The sequence below is a fragment of the Marmota flaviventris genome, chromosome 18, assembly GCF_047511675.1.
Source record: "Marmota flaviventris isolate mMarFla1 chromosome 18, mMarFla1.hap1, whole genome shotgun sequence".
In the NCBI taxonomy this organism is placed as follows: Eukaryota; Metazoa; Chordata; class Mammalia; order Rodentia; family Sciuridae; genus Marmota; species Marmota flaviventris.
Window position 1 is genome coordinate 23,714,038 of NC_092515.1, and position 19,257 is coordinate 23,733,294.

A 19,257-nucleotide genomic window follows, 5' to 3' on the forward strand; every position below is an offset into this window, starting at 1 on the left:
TGAAGTGAAACCTAATGCAAAGTGTTCCTGCAAATGCACGCTTCAACCTAGAAGAATGAAATTTAGGCAGCCAAATGCAACTGGTATACTCATCTTTCCTGCCAAGTATCAACAAGATAGGTGAAGAAGTGTTTGCTGACATTCCAGTCAATAAGAAGTTCTTTGAAACTCTACAAACACTTCCCAATTAAAGAGTATTTTCCTTACCTCTGCTTAGGTCTCCTTCAACAGGACATAAAGCATAGAGAGTGCACTGAGAATTAATTGAGTAGTCGAGTTTCAATCAGCTAGCACCTACCGTGTTTGATTTAGAGTTCTAAATGCATCTATCCCTTTGAGTGAAAATGAAATGAAACATTGAAATCCAAAGTTTTCCTGCAAATGAAAGCTCAACCTAGAAGAACAATTTTTATGTAGTGAATTGTAATTCATATACTCATCTTTCCTGCCACATATCAACAAGATTGTGAGAAAAAATACTTCCTGAGATTCCAGTGAACTGAATTTCTTTGGAAGCTCTGCAAAGGCTTTCAAATGAATGTGTATATTCCTTGCCTCTGCTTACGGCTACAAAAAGGGAACAAAGCATAGAGTGCGCACTGAGAACTAATTGAATAGTCAAGTTTCAAGCAGCTAGCACAAACCATGCGTGATTCAGAGTTCCAAATGCATGTATCTCTATAGGGGAAAACGTATTGAAACCTCAAAATTCAAAGTGTTCCTTCAAATGAACACTTCATCCTAGAAGAACTAAATTTGGGCAGCCATGTGCAACTGGTAAATTCATCTTTCCTGCAAAGTATCAACAAGATCAGGTGAAAAAATATTTGCTGAGATTCCAGTCAACTCGTAGTTCTCTGGAAGCTCTGCAAATGCTTTCAAATAAAATTGTATTTTTTTGTCTCCTCTTAGGGCTACTTCAACAGGGAAAAAAGCATAGAGAGTGTACTGAGTACTAATTTATTAGTATAGTTTCAAGCAGCTAGCACAAACCATGTTTGAGTTATAGTTTCAAATGCATGTATCCTTACAGGAGTAAATGAAGTGAAACCTAAAAATTCAAAGTGCTCCTAACAACAAATGCTTTAACCTAGAAGAATAAACTTTGCTCAGCCAAGTGCAATTGGTATACTCATCATTCCTGCCAAGAATCAACAAGATCGCATGAAACAATATTTGCTGAAATTCCAGTAAACTTCGAGTTCTATGGAAGCTTGGCAAATGCTTTCCAATTAAAGTCTATTTTGCTTACCTGTACATAGGGCCACATGAACAGGGAACAAAGCATAGAGGGCACACTTAGAACTAATTGAGTGAGTCAAGTTTCAAGCAGCTACCATAATCCGCGTTTGATTTAGAGTTCCAAATGCATGCATCCCTATAGGGGAAAACGAAGTAAAACCTAAAAATTCCATGAGTTTATGCAAACAAACGCTTCAATCTAGAAGAACAAAATTTGGGCAGCCAAGTTCAACTGGTATACTCATCTTTCCTGACAAATATCAACAAGTTTGGCTGAAAAAGTATTTTCTGATTTTCCAGTAAATTCGGAGTTCTGTGGAAGCTCTGCAAACGCTTTGAAATGAAAGGGTATTTTCAATTCCTCTGCTTAGGGCTAATTCAACAGGGAACAAAGCATAGAGAATGCTCTGTCATCTAATTTAGTAAGTCAAGATTCAAGCAGCTAGCACAAACCGAGATTGATTTAAAGTTCCGAATACATGTATCCATATAGGACAAAACAATGTGAAACCTCAAAATTCAAAATGTTCCTGCGACCGAATGCTTCAATATAGAAGAATGATATTTTGGCAGCCAGTTGCAACTGGTATACTCATCTCTCCTGACAACTATCAATGAGATCAGGTGAAAAAATGTTTGCTGACTTTCCACTATACTCGGAGTTCTGTGGAAGATCTGCAAGCACTTTCAAATGAAAGTGTATTTCCCTTGCCTCTGCTTAGGGCTACATCAACAGGGAAAAAACCATATAGAGTGCTCTGGGAACTAATTGAGTGACTGAAGTTTCAAGCAGCTAGCACAAACCGTGTTTGATTTAAAGTTCCACATGCATGTATCCATAAATGGGAAAATGAAATGACCTAAAATTCAACGTTTTCTTGCAAACAAACGCTTCAGCATAGAAGAATGAAATTTGGAGACCCAAGTGCAACTGGTATCCTTATCTATTATGCCAAGTATCAACAAAATCAAGTATAAACAATATCGCCCTGAGGGCAGGGCAAGAGGATGGGTAGCCATTTTAAGATTCTTCTTTCATTTTGTTTTGCTTTTGTTTTAAGTTGCCTGTCCCTGGAGATAGGTGAGATGGAAGAAAAACCGCTAACATCTGAGGAAAAACTATTTGCGTCTGAGGAACAGATAGGGATAAAGGACGGATGGATATTTCAGGAGGATAGAAAGGCTGATATAATGAATTTTTGTTTTATTTTTGTTTCATTTTGTCTCGATTTTGTTTTGCATCATCTTAGTGAGGGGTATCTTTGTCACAGAAATATGGAATTAAAAATTAGTAAAAAACAAACTGAAAAAATGTTAAGTAGATTGTTAAAGGAAGAAGACACCCCAGTAATATCAAGAAAAATTAGGGTATACATTGAAGATTTAAAAAGGATAGAAAAGGAAAGCCCAGGAACTCTGCCATTTGGCACATTACTGTTATGGACGTTGGTACAATATTGTTTGCTTAGTCAAGGAAAAGACATTTTCGATCAAGAAAAAGAGGAGGCCTCTCAAGATAGTCAGAAAGGGGAAGAAAGTTTAGAGCAGAAAAAGCCATCAGGGGAAAAGTTACAACCGGAGACTGCTACTAACAACTTTCTATCACCAGAGGGCATAAGTGTCCAACCAATAGCTCCACCTCCATATGCTGGGAGGCCCCCAACCCCCGGAGTTGATAGATGGGATCCTGAGACCGGACCTCAAAGATTAGCATGCCCTGTATTTGAGCAGGCAGGAGGGCAGTGAAGTCACCATGCTTTAGCTTTCAAAACAGTGAAGCAGCTAAAAGAAGCTGTAACAACCTATGATCCTCATGGTCGAATCCATCACCAACTTGAACATGACGCCAGCAGATTGGACTAGTATGTGTAAAGCTGTGCTAAATGGAGGACAATATCTGTTATGGAAGGTTGCCAATGAGGAATTTTGCACAGAGACGGCTAGGCAAAATGCAACATCCAGTTATCCTAAGAGAAATCTAGATATGTTGTTAGGAAAGGGACCTTATGAGGGTCAGCAGCACCAAGTTGGATATGATCCTGCCATATACTCATAAATGGCTGTAGATGTGGTTAGGGCATGGAAGACAAAGATAAAACCATACTACAGCTTCTGAAATAGCTATCACTGAACTGCTTGCAGAACTTGCCTTGACTATGTATCACTTGTATGCATTGTGAACTATCTGTTGGTGCAGCGACATGTGGTAGTGCCGGTGCTGATGGTGTCCTCGGTGACACAATTTTTCCAAAAGGAGCCATCAATTGGCTTGTTGTATCCTCCTTCCTTCTGCTTGTGATGGTCGTTCAGCTAAAATTTTGGGGCCAACAGAGGTGAGGCAAAGAACCTCACCCCCCCACACACTTGTACAAAGGCCTATCCGCAGGTGTGGCTGTATGCTGGACTGGTAGTCAATGATGGGTAAGATCCAATTGCAACCTAAGACAGGATGGTGACACCTTGAGGTCAGCTCATCCAATGACAGGTAAGGACCCTATGTAGTATTGGACAATCTAAGAAAGGCACTGTCCCTAATCCACTTGCTTGTTGTTTAATTAAACAGAGAGGGGAAGATGTTGAGAGCCACATCCAAAGCAGCCCCAGCAAACTTTCAGCTAATTGGCTCACAGCAGCCCCAGCAAACTTCCAGCTGATTGGCTCACCATGGCCCCAGCAAACTTTCAGCAGATTGGCTCACCACGGCCCCTGCAAACTTCCAGCTGATTGACTCCTCTGCAGAGATGCTCATTGGGCTGTTTCCCCGCCCTTTCAGACCATGGAGCTTCAACCTAGAAGAATGAAATTTGGGCATCCAAGTGAAACTGGTATACTAATCTTTCCTGCAAAGCATCAACAAGATCGGGTGAAAACATATTTGCTGTGATACCAGTAAACTCGTAGTTCTGTGGAAGCTCTGCAAACACTTTCAAATGAAAGTGTATTTTCCTTGCCTCTTCTTAGGGCTACTTCAATAAGGAAAAAAGCATAGAGAGTGCATTGAGAACGGATTGAGTGAGTCATTTTTCAAGGACCTAGCACAAACCGTGTTTGATTTAGAGTTACAAATGCATTTATCCCATTAGGGGAAAATGAAGTGAAGCCTAAATATTCAAAGTGCTCCTGCAAATGAATGCTTCAACATGGAAGAACGAAATTTGGGGTTCCATGTCCAAGTGGTATACTCATGTTTCCTGCCAAGTATCAACAATATTGGTGCAAAGTAATTGCTGAGATTCCAGTAAAATCATAGTTCTGTAGAAACTCTGAAAACGCTTTCAAATGAAAGTGTATTTTCCTTGCCTCTGCTTAGGGCTACTTCAACAGGGAAGAAAGCATACAGAACACACTGAAAACTAATTGAGTGAATCAAGTTTCAAGCACCTAGCAAAAATTGAGTTTGATTTAGATTTCCAAATGCATGTATCCCTATAGGGGAAAATGTAGTGAAACCTCAAAATTCAAAGTATTCCTGCAAATGAATGCTTCAACTGACAAGAAAAATATTTGGAGTGTGAAGTTCAAATGGTATGCTCATCTTTCCTGCCAACTATCAACAAGTTCGGTGGAAAAGTATTTGCTGGGATTTTAGTAAATTCGGAGTTCTGTGGAAGGTCTACAAACGCTTTCAAATGAAAGTGTGTTTTTCTTGCCTTTGCTTAGTGCTTCTTCAATAAGCAACAAAACATAGAGAGTTCACTGAGAACTAATTGAGTGAATCAATTTTCCAGCGGGCAGCACAAACCCTGTTTTATGTAGTGTTCCATATGCATGAATCCTTATACGGGATAATGAAGTGAAACCTAAAAATTCAAAGTGTTCCTGAAAACGAATTCTTCAACCTATAAGTTCAAAATTTGGGCAGCCAAGAGCAACTTGTATACTCATCTTTTCTGCAAAGTATCAACAAGATTGGTGAAAAAGTGTTTGCTGAGATTCCAGTAATATCGGATTTTTGTGGACGCTCTGAAAACACTTTCAAATGAGAGTGTATTTTCCTTGTGTTTGATTAGGGCTACTTCAATAGGGAACAATGCATAGAGAGTGTTCTGAGAACTAATTGACTGAGTCAAGTTTCAAGCAGCTAGAAAAAAACACGTTTTATTTAGAGACCCAAATACAAATACTCCTATATGGGAAAATGAGGTGAAACCTGAAAGTTCAAAGTGTTCCTGCAAGTGGATGATTCAACCTAGAAGTACAAAATTTGGGCAGCCAACTGCAACTTGTATACTCATCTTTCCACTGAAAGTGTATTTTTTTGCCTCTTCTTAGGGCTACTTCAACAGAAAACAAAGCATAGAGAGCACACTGAGATTTCATTGAGTATTCAAGTTTCAAGCAGCTAGCACAAACCATGTTATTTAGCGTTCCAAATGCATGTATCCCTATAGGGAAAAATGAAGTGAAATGTAAAAATTCAAAGCCTTTTTCAAACGAATGCTTCAACCTAGAAGTATGAAATTTGGGCAGCTGAGGGCAACTGGTATACTCATCATTCCTGCCAAGTATCAACAATATCGGGTGAAAAAATATTTACTGTGATTCCAGTAAACCTGGAGTTCTGTGTAAGCTCTGCAAATGCTTTGAAATTGAAGTTTATTTTACTTGCCACTGCTTAGGTCTAATTCAACAGGGAACAATGCATAGAGAGCTCACGTAGAACTAATGGATTGAGTCAAGTTTCAAGAAACTAGCACAAACCATGTTTGATTTAGAGTTCCACATGCCTGTATCCCTAAAGGGGAATACGAAGTGAAACCTCAGAAATCAACGTGTTTCTGCAAATGAATGCTTCAAACCAGAAGAACGAAATTTGGGCAGTCAAGTGTAAATGTTATACTCATCTTTCCTGCAAACTATCAACTAGAACACTTGAAAAGTGTTTGCTGAGATTCCAGTAAACTTGGAGTTCTGTGGAATCTCTGCAAACACTTTCAAATGAAAGTGTATTTTCCTTGCCTCTCCTTAGGGCTACTTAAACAGGGAAAAAAGCATAAATAATGCAGTGATAAATAATTGAGTGAGTCAAGTTTCAAGCAGCTAGCAAAAACCGTGTTTGATTTAGAGTTTCAAATGCGTGTATCCCTATAGGGGAAAATGAAGTGAAACCTAAAAATCAAAGTTCTTGGGCAAAAGAATGCTTCAACATAGAAGAACAAAATTTGGCCAGCCAAGTGCAACTGGTTTCCTCATCTTTCCTGCCAAGTATCAACAAGATCCAGTGAAAACTATTTACTGAAATTCCAGTAAACTTGGAGTACTAGGAAGCTCTGCCAACTCTTTCTATTGAAAGTCTCTTTTCATTGCCTCTGTTTTGGGAAAATTAAAAGGGAACAAAACATAGAGAGTGTACCGAGAACTAATGTGTGAGTCAAGTTTCAAATAGCTACACAAACGGTGTGTGATTTAGAGTTCCAAAGGCATGTTTCAATATAGGGAAAATGAATTGAAACCTAAAAATTCACAGTGTTCCTGTGAAAGAATGCTTCAATCTAGAAGAACAAAATTTGGCCAGTCAAGTCCAACAGGTATACTCATCTTTCCTGCCAAATATCAAGAAGTTCAGATGAACAATATTTGCTGAGATTCCAGTAAACTCAAAGTTCTTTGGAAGCTCTGCAAATGATTTCAAACAAAAGGGTATTTTCCTTGCCTCTGCTTAGGTCTACTTCATAAAAAAAAGCATAGAGAGTGCACTGAGAATTAAGTGAGTGAGTCAAGTTTCAAGCATCTAGGACAAACCATATTTGCTTTAAAGTTCCAAATGCATGTATCCTTATAGGGGAAAATGAAGTGAAGCCTAAAAATTAAAAGTGTTCCTGCAAACCAATGCTTCAACCTAAAAGAATGAGTTTTTGGCTGCCAAGTGGGACTGGTATACTCATCCCTTCCTGCAAAGTATCAAAAAGTTTGGGTGAAAAAAATATTTGCTGTGATTCCAGCAAACTTAAGACTTCTGTGGAAGCTCTGCAAACACTTTCAAATGAATGTGTGTTTACTTGCCTCTGCTTAGTGCTACTTCAACAGGGAACAAATAATAGAGGGTGAAGTGTGATCTAATTTAGAAAATCAATTTTCAAGCTGCTAACAAAACCGTGTTTGATTTATACTTCCAAATGCATGTATCCCGATAGGGGAAAATGAAGTGAAACCTAAAATTTCCAAGTTATCCTGTAAATCAATACTTCAACCGAAAAGAATGAGTTTTTGGCTGCCAAGTGGGACTGGTATACTCATCCCTTCCTGCAAAATATCAAAAAGTTTGGGTGAAAAAAATATTTGCTGTGATTCCAGCAAACTTAAGACTTCTGAGGAAGCTCTGCAAACACTTTCAAATGAATGTGTGTTTACTTGCCTCTGCTTAGTGCTACTTCAACAGGGAACAAATAATAGAGGGTGAAGTGTGATCTAATTTAGAAAATCAATTTTCAAGCTGCTAACAAAACCGTGTTTGATTTATACTTCCAAATGCATGTATCCCGATAGGGGAAAATGAAGTGAAACCTAAAATTTCCAAGTTATCCTGTAAATCAATACTTCAACCGAAAAGAATGAGTTTTTGGCTGCCAAGTGGGACTGGTATACTCATCCCTTCCTGCAAAATATCAAAAAGTTTGGGTGAAAAAAATATTTGCTGTGATTCCAGCAAACTTAAGACTTCTGAGGAAGCTCTGCAAACACTTTCAAATGAATGTGTGTTTACTTGCCTCTGCTTAGTGCTACTTCAACAGGGAACAAATAATAGAGGGTGAAGTGTGATCTAATTTAGAAAATCAATTTTCAAGCTGCTAACAAAACCGTGTTTGATTTATACTTCCAAATGCATGTATCCCGATAGGGGAAAATGAAGTGAAACCTAAAATTTCCAAGTTATCCTGTAAATCAATACTTCAACCGAAAAGAATGAGTTTTTGGCTGCCAAGTGGGACTGGTATACTCATCCCTTCCTGCAAAATATCAAAAAGTTTGGGTGAAAAAAATATTTGCTGTGATTCCAGTAAACACGTTGTTCTGTGGAAGCTTTGCAAACGTTTGGATTTAAAGTGTATTTTCCTTGCTCCTCTTAGTGCTACTTCAACAGGGAACAAACCATAGAGAGTTCCCTGAGTATTGAGTGTTTTCCAGCAGCTAGCACAATCCGTGTTTGATTTATAGTTCCAAATGCATTTATCCCTGTAGGAAAAAAAAAGAGAAATTTCAAACTTGAAAGTGTTTCTGCAAACAAACATTTCAACCTAGAAGAACGAAATTCGTGCTGTCAAGTGCAACTGTTATACTCATCTTTCCTGCCAAGTATCCACAATATCAGGTGAAAAAATCCTTGCTTAGATACCAATAAACTGGAGTTTTTTGGAAGAAATGCATCGGTTTTCAAATGAAAGTGTATTTTCCTTGCCTCTGCATAGGGATACTTCAACAGAGAGCAATGCATAAGAGATCACACTGAGAACTAATTGAGTGAGTCAAATTTCAAGCAGCTATCACTAAGCATGTTTGATTTAGAGTTCCAAATGCATGTATCCCTTAGAGGAAAATGAAGTGAAACCTCAAAATTCAAAGTGTTTCTGGAAAGAACGCTTAAACCTAGAAGAAAATTATTTTTGCAGCCAAGTGCAACTGGTATACTCATCTTTCCTGCAAAGTGTCAAAAAGTTTGGGTGAAAAAATATTTGCTGAGTTTCCAGTCTACTCACACTTCTGTGGAAACACAGCAAACACATTCAAATGAAAGTGTATTCCCCTTGCCTCTGCTTAGAGCTACTTCAACAGAGAATAAAGCATAGGATGTGCACTGAGAACTAATTGAATTAGTGAAGTTTAATGCAGCTAGCACAAACCGTGTTTGATTTAGAGTTCCAAGTGCATGTATCCGTATATGGGGAAATGAAGTGAAACCTAAAAATTCAAAGCCCTTTGTAAATGAACACTACAACCTAGATGAACGAAATTTGGGCTGCTGCGTGCAAGTGGTATACTCATCTTTCCTGCCAAGTATCAACATAATCGGGTGAAAAAATATTAGCTGAGATTCCAGTAAACTCGGAGTTTTGTGGAAGCTCTGCAAACACTTTGAAATTAAAGTTTATTTTCCTTGCCTTTGCTTAAGTCTACATCAACAGGGACCAAAGCTTAGAGAGTGCACTGAGAACTAATGGAGTGAGTTAAGTTTCAAGCAGCTAGCACATACCGTGTTTGATTTAGTGTTCCAAATGCATGTATTCCTAAAGGGGAATACAAATTCATACCTCAAAATTCAATGTGTTCCTGAAAATAAACAATTCAACCTAGAAGAACAAAATTTTGGCAGCCAAAGGCAACTGGTGTACTCTTCTATCTTACCACATATAAACAAGTCAGGTAGGAAAATATTTGCTGAGACTCCAGTAAACTCGGAGTTCTGTGGAAGATCTGCAAACACTTTCAAAAGAAAGTGTATTTTCCTTAACTCTGCTTAGGGCTACTTCAACAGGGAACAAAGCATAGAGAGCACACTGAGAATTAATTTAGTGAGTCAAGTTTCAAGAAGCTAGCAAAAACTGTGTTTGATTTAGAGTTCCAAATGAATGTATCACTATATGGGAAAACAAAGTAAAACCTCAAAATTCAAAGTGTTCCTGCAAACAAACGCTTCAACCTAGAAGAACAAAATTTGGGCAGCCAAGTTCAACTGCTATACTCATTTATCTTGCCAAGTATCCACAAGATCATGTGAAAAAATATTTGTTGAGATTCCAGTAAACTCGGTGTTCTGTGGAAGCTCTGAAAATGCTTTCAAATGCTAGTCTATTTACCTTGCCTCTGCTTAGGGCTACTTCAATAAGAAACAAAGTATAGAGAGCTCACTGAGATTTAATTGAGTGAGTCAATTTCAAGCAGATAGCACAAACCATGTTTGATTTAGAGTTCCAAATGCATGTATCCCTATTGAGGAAAACGAAGTGAAACCTAAAAATTTATTATGTTCCTGTAAATGACTGCCTCACCCTAGAAGAATGTAATGCCAAGTATCACCAAGTTCGGTTTACAACATATTTGCTGAGATTTCAGTAAACTCGGAATTCAGTAGGAACTCTGCAAACGCTTTGGAATTAAAGCGTATTTTCCTTACCTCTGCTTAGGTCTACTGCCACAGTCTGGCTGGGCACAATCTGGAGCCACTTGTCAAAAGAAACTAACTTTATTTTTAGAACCACACACGCCAAACAAAACAGCTCCTCAGGAAAACCTTCAGAGCCCAACTGTCACCACCGGCTTCCCACAAGCCTCTCCCTCAACCACAAGCCTCCTCACCTCCCCCCATCCTCCTGCTCTTGAGGCCGATTGGCTGGGTAGCGTGGGCAGAGCCAAAAAGTCCCCCAATGAGCAGCTCCGTGGTCTGAAAGGGCAGGGAAACAGCCCAATGAGCATCATCACAGAGGAGCCAATCAGCTAGATGTTGCTGGGGCCCCTGTGAGTCAATCATCAGCTGGCAGCTGGAAGTTTGCTGGCAGCTGGAAGTTTGCTGGGGCCCCTTTGGCTGTGGCTCTCAACAGTCTACTTCAACAGGGAAAAGTGCATAGAGAGCACACTGAGAACTAATGGAGTGAGTCAAGTTTCAAGCAGCTAGTACAAATCGTGTTTGACTTAGAGGTCCAAATTCAATTATTCCTATTGGTGAAAACGAAGTGAAACCTTAAAATTCAAAGTGTTCCTGCAAACCAATGCTTCAACGTAGAAGAATAAAAGTCAGGCAGCGAAGTGCAACCAGAATACTCATCTTCCTGCAAAGTATCAAAAATATCGGGTGAAAAAATATTTGCTGAGATTCCAGTCACCTCGGAGTTCTGTGGAAACTCTTCAAACACTTTCAAATGAAAGTGTATTTTCCTTGGCTCTGCTAAGAGTTACTTCAAAATGGAACAAAGGATAGAGAGTTCACTGAGATCTAATTGAGTAGTCAAGATTCACACAGGTGGCACAAATGTTGTTATTTAGAGTTCCAAATGCATGTAACACTATAGGGGGAAACGAAGTGAAACCTAAAAATTAAAAGTGTTCCTGCAAATGAACGCTTCAACATAGAAGAATGAAATGTAGGCAGCCAAGCATAACTGGCATACTCATCTTTTCTGCCAAATATCAAGAAGTTCGGGTGTAAAAATATTTGCTGAGATTCCAGTAAACTCGAAGTTCTGTTGAAGCTCTGCAAATGCTTAAAATTAAAGTTTATTTTCCTAGCCTCTACTTAGGTCTACTTCAACAGGGAACAATGCATAGAGAGTGCACTGAGAACTATGAAGTGAGTCAAGTTTCAAGCAGCTTGCACAAACCATGTTTTATTTATAGTTCCAAATGCACGTATCCCTATACGGGAAAATGAAGTGAAACCTCAAAATTCATAGTGTTCCTGCAAACGAATTCTTCAAACTTGAAGTACGAATTTTGGGCAGCCCAGTGCAACTGGTATAGAAATTTATCTTGCCATGTATCAACAAAATCGTGTGAAAAAATATTTGCTGAGATTCCAGTAAACTCAGAGTTCTGTGGAAGCTCTGCAAACGCTTTAAATTTTAAGTATATTTTCCTTGCATCAGCTTAGGGCTACTTCAATAGGCAACAAAGTATAGAGATCACACTGAGAATTAATTGAGTGAGTCACTTTCAAGCAGCTAGCACAAACCGTGTTTGATTTAGAGTTCCAAATGCCTGTATCCCTATTGGGGAAAATGAAGTCAAACCTAAAAATTTAAAGTGTTCCTGCAAAGGACTTCTTCACCCTAGAAGAATGTAATTTGGACAACCAAGTGCAACTGGTATCCACATCTTTCCTGCCAAGTATCACCAAAATCAGGTTAAAAAATATTTGCTGAGATTCCAGTAAACTCGGAGTTATGTAGGTGCTCTGCAAACACTTTGAAATTAAAGTTTATTTTCCTTGCCTCTGCTTTGGGATACTTCAACAGGGAACAAAGCAAAGAGAGAGCACTGAGAATTAATTGAGTGAATCAAGTTTCAAGCAGCTAGCAAAAACCATGTTTGATTTAGAGTTCCAAATGCATGTATCACTATAGGGAAAAACGAAGTAAAACCTCAAAATTCACAGTATTCCTGTAAACGAACACTTAAACCTAGAAGAACAAAATTTTGGGGGCCAAGTGCAAATGGCATCTCATCTTTCCTGCCAAGTATTAACAAGATCAGTGAAAAAGTATTTGCTGGAGTTCCAGTAAACAGGGAGTTCTGTTGAAGCTCTGCAAACAACTTTCAAATGAAAGTGTATTTTCCTTGCCTCTGCTTAGTGCTACTTCATCTGGGAACAAAGTATAGACAGCACACTGCGAACTAATTGAGTGAGTCAAGTTTCCAGCTGGTAGCACAAACACTGTTTGATTTAGAGTTCCAAATGCATGTATTCTTTATACAGGAAAACAAAGTGAAACCTCAAAATTCAAATTATTCCTTCAAACGAATGCTTCCACCTAGTAGAATGAAATTTGAGGTGCCAAGTGCAACTGGTATTCTCATGTTTCCTTCCAAGTATCAAGAAGTTTGATGACAAAGTGTTTGCTGAGATTCCAGTGAACTCGGAGTTCTGTGGAAGCTCTGCAAAAACTTTCAAATGAATGTGTATTTTCCTTGCCTCTGTGTAGGGCTACTTCAATAGGAAACAAAGGATAGAGCGCGCAAAGCATAGTAATTACATGATTGGAGCTTCAATCATCTAACACAAACCCTGTTTGATTTAGTGTTCCAAAGCACGTACCCCTTACGTGCTTAATAAAGGGAAACCTAAAAATTCAATGCCTTTTGCAAACGAACGCTTCAACCTAAAAGAAAGAAATTTGGGCAGCCAAGTGCAACTGGTATACTCATCATTTCATCCAAGTATCAAGAAGTTAGGGTGAAAAAATATTGGTTGAGATTCGAGTAAACTCGGAATTCTGTGGAAGCTCTGCAAATATTTTCAAATTAAAGTGTATTTTTTTCCTCTTCTGAAAGATACTTCAACAGGGATCAAAGAAAAGAGAGAGTACTGAGAATTAATTGAGTTACTCAAGTTTCAAGCACCTAGCACAAACCGTGTTGGATTTAGAGTTCCAAATGCATGTATCCCTATAGGGGAAAATAAAGTGAAACCCAAAAATTCTCAGTGTTCCTGCAAATGAACGCTTAAACCTAGAAGAACAAAATTTGGGGGGCCAAGTGAAAATGGCATACTCATCTTTCCTGCCAAGTATCAACAAGATCAGTGAAAAAGTATTTGCTGAGATTCCAGTAAACAGGGAATTCTGTTCAAGCTCTGCAAATACTTTTGAATTAAAGTGTATTTTCCTTGCCTCTGCTTAGTGCTACTTCATCTGGGAGTAATGTGCAGAGAGCACACTGTAAAGTAATTGAGAGAGTCAAGTTTCCAGCTGGTAGCACAAACACTGTTTGATTTAGAGTTCCAAATGCATGTATGCCTATACCGTAAAACTAAGTGAAACCCCAAAATTCAAAGTGTTCTTGCAAACAAACGCTTCAACCTAGAAGAACAAAATTTGGGTTGCCAAGTGCAACTGTTATTCTCATGTTTCCTGGCAAGTATCAAGAAGTTTGATGACAAAGTGTTTGCTGAGATTCCAGTGAACTTGGAGTTCTGTGGAAGCTCTGCAAACACTTTCAAATGAATGTGTATTTTCCTTGCCTGTGCGTAGGGCTATTTCATCAGGGAACAAAGGATAGAGAGTGCACTGAGTACTAATTGAGTGAGTGAAGTGTCAAGCATCTAGCACAAACCCTGTTTGATTTAGTGTTCCAAAATCATGTATCCCTAAAGGGAAAATGAAGTGAAACCTAAAAATTCAAAGGCTTTTTCATACGAACGCTTCAACCTAGAAGAACGAAATTTGGGCAGCCAAGTGCAACTGGTATACTCATCATTTCTGCCAAGGATCAACATGATTTGGTGAAAAAATATTTGCTGAGGTTCCAGTAAACTCAGAGTCCTGTGAAAGCTCTGCAAATGCTTTGAAATTAAAGTTTATTTTCCTTGCCTCTGCTTAGGTCTATTTAAAAAGGGAACAATGCATAGAGAATGAAATGAGAACTAATGGAGTGTGTCAAGTTTCAAGAAGGTAGCACAAACCGTGTTTGATTTAGAGTTCAAAATGCATGTATTTCTATAGGGAAAAACGAAATGGAACCTAAAAATTCAAAGTGTTCCTGCAAACGAATGCATCTACCTAGAAGAACGAAATCAGGGCATACAAGTGAAACTGGTATATTCATCTTTTATGCCAAGTATCAACAAGATCAGGAGAAAAAATATTTGCTGGAATTTCAATAAACTTGGAGTTCTGTGGAAGCTCTGCAAATGCTTTCAAATGAAAGGGTATTTTCCATGCCTCTCCTTAGGGCTATTTCAACCAGAAAAAAACATAGAAATTGCACTGAGAACTAATTGAGTGATTCAATTTTCAAGCAGCTTGCAAATACCGTGTTTGCTTTAGATTTCAAAAGGCATGTATCCCTATAGGAGAAAATAAGTCAAACCTCAAGATTTGAAATTTTCCTGCAAACGAATGGTTCAACCTAGAAGAACGTAATTTAGGTAGCCAAGTGCAACTGGTATACTCATCTTTCCTGCCAAGTATCAACACCAACAGGTGAAAAAATATTTGCTGAGATTCCAGTAAACTCGGATTTATGTTGAAGCTCTAAAATCACTTTCAAATGAAACTGTATTTTCCTTACCTTGGCTCAGTGACACTTCAACAGGGAACAAAGCATAGAGAGCACACTGAGAATTAATTGAGTGCATCAACTTTGAAGCAGGTAGCACAAACTGTGTATGATATAGAGTTCCAAATGATTGTATCCCTATAGGGGAAAACAAAGTGTAACCTCAAAGTTCAAAGTGTTCCTGCAAACGAATCTTTCAACCTAGAAGAACTAAATTTGGGCAGCCAAGTGCAAATGGTATACTCATCTTTCCTGACAAGTATCAACAATTTTGGGTGAAAAAGTATTTGCTGAGATTCTTGGAAACTCGGATTTCTTTGGAAGCTCTGCAAATGCTTTCAAATGAAATGGTATTTTCCTTGCCTCTGCTTAGCACTACTTCAACAGGGAACAAATATAGAGAGTCCTTGAGAAGTAATTGAGTAGTGACGTTTCAAGCTGCTAGCAGAATCCGTGTTTGATTCAGAGTTTCAAATGCATGTATCCCTACTGAGAAACACAAAGTGAAACCTCAAAATTCAAAGTGCTCCTGCAAACGAACGCTTCAACCTAGAAGAATGAAACTTGGGCAGCCAAGTGCAAATCATATAGAATCTTTCCTGCTAAGTATAAACAAGGTTGGTTGAAACACTATTGGCTGAGATTCCATTCAAATCAGAGTTCTGTGGAATCTCTGCAAACGCTTTCAAATGAAAGTGCATTTTCCCTACCTCTTCTTAGGGCTACCTCAACAGGGAACAATAAATAAAGAGCACACTGAGAACTCATTGAATGAGTCAAGTTTCAAGCAGCTAGGACAAACCGTGTTTGACTTAGAATTCCAAATGCATTTATCCTAACAGGGGAAAATGAAGTGAAACATAAAATTCAAAGTGTTCCTGCACATGAACCCTCAACCTAGAAGGACGAAACTTGGGCATCCATGTGCAACTGGTATATTCATCTTTCCTGACAGATATCAACAAATTCGGGTGAAAAAGTATTTGCTGATATTGCACAAAACTCAGAGTTCTGTGGAAGCTCTGCAAAAGCTTTGAATTGAAAGGGTGTTTTTCTTGCCCCTGTTTATGGCTACTTCAACAGGAAAAAAGCACAGAGACTTTTCTGAGAACTCATTGAGTAGTGAAGTTTCAAGACGCTAGCACAAACCATGTTTTATTTATAATTCCAAATTCATGTATCCCTAATCGGAAAAACGAAGTGAAACCTCAAAATTCAAAGTGTTCCTGCAAACGAATGCTTCAACCTCAAAGAATGAAATTAGGGCAGCCAAGTGCAACTGGTATACTCATCATCCCTGCCAAGTATCAACAGGATCGAGTGGAAAAATATTTGCTGTGATTCCAGTAAACTCAAAGTTCTTTGGAAGCTCTGAAAATGCTTTCATATGAAAGTGTATTTTTATTGCCTCTACTTAGGGCTACTTCAACAGAGAAGAAAGCATAGAGAGCACACTGAGAACTAATTGAGTGAGTAAAGTTTCAAGCAGCCAGCACAAATCGAGTTTGACTTAGAGTTCCAAATGCATCATCCCTGTAGGTGAAAAAGAAGTGAAACCTTAAAATCGAAAGTATCCTTGCAAAAGAACGATTCAACATAGAAGAACGATTTTTGGGTAGCCAATTGCAACTGGTATACTCATCTTTATTGCCACATATCAACAAGGTCACTTGAAAAAGTATTTTCTGAGATTCAATTAAACTCAGAGTTTTTTGGAAGCTGCACAAATGCTTTCAATTTAACGTGTATACTCCTTGCCTCTGCTTAGGACTCTGCAACTGGTATACTCATCTTTCCTGACAAGTATCAACAATTTCGGATGAAAAAGTATTTGCTGAGATTCCAGTAAACTTGAAGTTATGTGGTAGCTCTGCAAACACTTTCAAATGAAAGGGTATTTTCCTTGCCTCTGCTTAGTGCTACTTCAACAGGGAAAAAACATAGAGAGCTCACTGAAAAATAATTGAGTAGTGACGTTTCAAGCAGCTAGCACAAACCATATTTGATTTAGACTTCCAATTGTATGTATCCCTATTGGGAAAAATGAAGTGAAACCTCAAAATTCACAGTGCTCCTGCAATTGAACGCTTCAACCTAGAAGAATGAAATTTGGGCAGCCAACTTCATCTAGTATACTCATCTTTCCTGCCAAGTATCAACATGATCAGGTGAAAAAATATTTGCTGAGATTCCAGTAAACTCAGAGTGATGTGAAAGCTCTGCAAACACTTTCAAATGAAAGGGTATCTTTTCTTTGGCTTGGCTTTGGGCTACTTCTATAGGGAACAAAACATAGAGAGCACACTGAGAACTAATTGAGTGTGTCAGATCCAAGCAGCTAGCACAAATCCTGTTTGATTTAGAGTTCCAAATGCATGTATCTCTATAGGGGAAAATGAAGTGAAACCTAAAGAGACAAACAAATCCTGTGAACAAAGGCTTCAACCTTGAACAACAAAATTTCAGCAGTCAAGTGCAACTGGTATACTCATCTTTCCTGCCAAATATCAACAAGATTGGGTGAAAAAGTAATTGCTGAGATTCCAGTAAATTCGGAGGTGTTTGGATGCTCTGCAAATGCTTTTAAAGAAAGTGTATTTTCCTTGCCTTTGCTTAGGGCTACTTTAACAGGGAAAAAAGCAAAGAGAGTCCACTGAGAACTAATTGAATGAGTCAAGTTTCAAGCAGCTAGCACAAACCATGCTTGATTTAGAGTTCCAAATGCATGTGTCACTGTAGGGCAAAACAAAGTGAAACCTAATAATTCAAAGTGTACCTGCAAATGAACGCTTCAACCTAGAAGAACGTAATTTGTGAAACCAGTTGCAAATAGCATACTCATCTTTCCTGCCACGTATCAACAAGATCGGGTGAAAAAGTATTTGCTGAGATTCCGTCAAATCAGAGTTCTATGGAAGCTCTGCAAATGCTTTGTAATGGAAGAGTATTTTCCTTGCCTCTGCTTAGGCCTATTTCAACATGGACAAAAGCATAGAGAGCACACTGAGAACTAATTGAGTGAGTCACGTTTCAAACAGCTAGCACAAGCCGTGTTTGATTTAGCATTCCATATGCATTTATCCCTAGAGGGGAAAATGAAGTGAAACCTAAAAATTCAAAGTGTTCCTGCAAACAAATGCTTCAAAGTAGAAGAATGAAATTTGGGGTGCCAAGTACAACACATATACTCCTATTTCCTGACAAGTTTCAAGAAGAATGGGTGAAAAAGTATTTGCTGAAATTTCAGTAAATTCGGAAATCTTTGGATGCTCTGCAAACCCTTTCAAATGAAGCATATTATCACTGCCTCTTCAACCTAGAAGAACGATTTTTGTGTAGCCAATTGTAACTGGATAACTCATCTTTCCTGCCACATACCAACAAGATCGCGAGAAAACATGTTTTCTAAGATTCCAGTAAACTCAGAGTTCTTTGGAAACTCTGCAAATGCTTTCAAACGAAAGTGTATATTCCTTGCCTCTGTTTATTGCTACTTCAACAGAGAAAAAGAACTGAGAACTAATTGAGTAGTCAAGTTTCAAGCAGCTACCACAAACCATGTGTGATTTAGAGTTCCAAATGCATGTATCTCTATAGGGGAAAAGGATTTGAAACCTCAAAATTCAAAGTGTTCTTGCAAATGAACGCTTCATCCTAGAAGAACTAAATTTGAGCAGCCACTTGGAACTGGTTTACTCAACTTTCCTGCAAAGTATCAACAAGATCACGTGAAAAAAATATTTTCTGAGATTCCAGTCAAATTGGAATTCTGTATAAGCACTGCAACCGCTTTCAAATGAAAACGTATTTTCCTTACTTCTTCTTATCACTACGTCTACAGGGAACACAGCACAGAGAGCACACTGAGAATGAATTGAGTGAGTCAAGTGTCAAGAAGCTAGCAGAAACCGTGTTTGATATAGAGTTCCAAATACATGTATCCCTATAGCGAAAAATGAAATGAAACCTAAAAATTCATAGGGTTCCTGAAAATGAACCCTTCAACCTAAAGGACGAAATTTGGGTAACCAATTGCTACATGTATACTCATCTTTCCTGCAAAGTATTAACAGGATCACGTGAAAAAAAATATTTGCTGAAATTCCAGAAAACTTTGAGTTCTATGGAATTTCTGCAAATGCTATCCAATGAAAGTCTATTTTCCTTACCTCTGCATAGGGCTACATTAACAGGGAACAAAGCATAGAGAGCACACTGAGAACTAATTGAGTTAGTCACGTTTTCAAGCAGCTAGCACAAACCATGTTTTATTTATATTTCCAAATGCATGCATCCCTATAGGGGTAAATG